We start from the raw sequence: 2,052 nt of genomic DNA on the forward strand, positions 1-2,052 counted from the left end.
CAGCCTGGGTGACAGAGTGAGACCTTATCACCACACAAAAAAAAAAAGCAAACAAAAAAAACCCCACTTCTCTTAAAAAGATACTGAAAAGAATGAAAAGACAATGCATAGACTGGGAGAACATATATGCAAAGCATACTGTTCATAGCAGCTTTATTAGAATTAGCCAGAAATTGGAAACAACTCAGAAGTCCGTCAGAGGTGAATGGATAGACAAATTGTTGTATAAGGTGGAATATTATTCATTAATAAAAAAGAAATGAATGTTGATGTACATGCAATATGGATGAATCTCAAAAGAATTATTCTATGTGAGAGAAATCAGACAAAAGAGTGTATCTACTCTATGATTCCAAATATGGAAAATTCTAGAAAACACAAACTCATCTATAGTAACAGAAAGTAGATTGGGTGGCTGCCTGAACATGGAGGCTGTGGAGAGGAGCAGGAAGTAGGAAAGATGAAGGACCAGTGTTCTGACATCTCAGACTCTCTTGGGTTTCTTTGGCTTGAGTTGGTCTCCTGGAGTCCAAGTTAATGGGGGAAACCAAGGAGTCATGGTTATGTATAACCATGTATATGTTTAAACATATACATACACAAACACATTGTTGCTACCCTCTGCCACTACTCATAAGGCACACAGTCTGGAAGAGTAAAATGAAAAGAGCAAATGTTATGATTCTAGGTTGATATGGAAAAGGGAAGGTCCATTTTTACATTCCCTATACACCTGAGCTTTAGCCCTAGTTTGATGGCTTCCTGGGTATACTTCGCTATTATAATAGCTTATTCTTCAGGTATTCATTCATTCATCAAATGCTTACTAAACCCTTCCCTCCTTCCATGCTCTTTTGTAATGTGCTACATTTTGTCTCCTCCTCTTCGAGGACTTATTCCCATTTGCATCTGCAATGTCTGGTGTAGGGAAGGTATTTGATCAAATTTATTGAACGGTCATTGTCCCCAACCTAGGCAAGAGCAACAGCAGAAGTTTTTTCTGCCTTGCCTAAATCCAGAAGCTGCTTTGTGGTAGTACTGGAAAGAGAAAAACAAGCTGATTGGGATGATTTCTGCAGCAAAGCATAAGGTACTTACAGGTATACTCCATTTACGTGGGGACACTGAAACAATTATGTAGTTTCAAACTGACTTTTCCAGCCGTCTAAACAACAGATTGGGTTGGCTCTGTTGCAAATCTATTAATAACTTATGCATGGAGACTCAAAATCCATAGAATAGCCATGATCTGAGCCAGTGATATAAATAGATGTATTTACTCAGCATCAAAAATCTACATACACATTTTTTTCATTGTCTGTAAACAACCATGAACTGATAAGAGATGGACTGAAAAAATGCAATCCTGCTTTTCCTATCTAAATGTGACTTAGCTAACAAACACTCATGTTGAAATGTGGTGTCAAGCCCAGGTGCAGTGGATCAGCACTTGGGTAGGCCAAATTAGGAGGTTTGCTTGAGGCCAGGAGTTCAAGACCAGCCTGGGCAACATAGCAAGACCCTGATTCTACAAAATTTTAAGAATTAGCCAGGCATGATGGTACACATCTGTAGTACTAGTTACTTGGGAGGCTGAGGCAGGAGGATCTCTTGAGCCCAGAAGCTGAGGCTGCAATGAGCCATGATTGCACCATTACACTCTAGTCTGGGTAATAGAGTGAGACCCTATAATGAAAGAAAGAAAAGAAAAGAAAAGAAAGAAGGAAAGAAGGAAGGGAGGGAGGTAAAGAAAGAGAAAAAGAAAGAAAGAAAAAAAGAAAGAAAGAGAAAGAAAGAAAAGGAAAGGAAAAGCCAAGTCATTTGCTGTCAGTTTAAGATGCTGACTCTATATGGCTTTGCACTAAACCTCTTCTCCAGGGATCCTGTCCTACACACTGAAAAGGCTGCCTTTGCTTTAAATCCTAAAGAGTGAAGAGTGAGAAGTGGCCTCACCCTTCTCTGGATAACTAGATTTGTGTGATATCTGTGGACCCTTAGGACAAAAATAATTGGTGAGGAAGAGCATTGAAAATTTGCAAGTTATAGGAAATT

The sequence above is a fragment of the Aotus nancymaae genome, unplaced genomic scaffold (assembly GCF_030222135.1).
Source record: "Aotus nancymaae isolate 86718 unplaced genomic scaffold, 86718_ANA_hifiasm-v0.15.2.pri h1tg000032l_0, whole genome shotgun sequence".
In the NCBI taxonomy this organism is placed as follows: Eukaryota; Metazoa; Chordata; class Mammalia; order Primates; family Aotidae; genus Aotus; species Aotus nancymaae.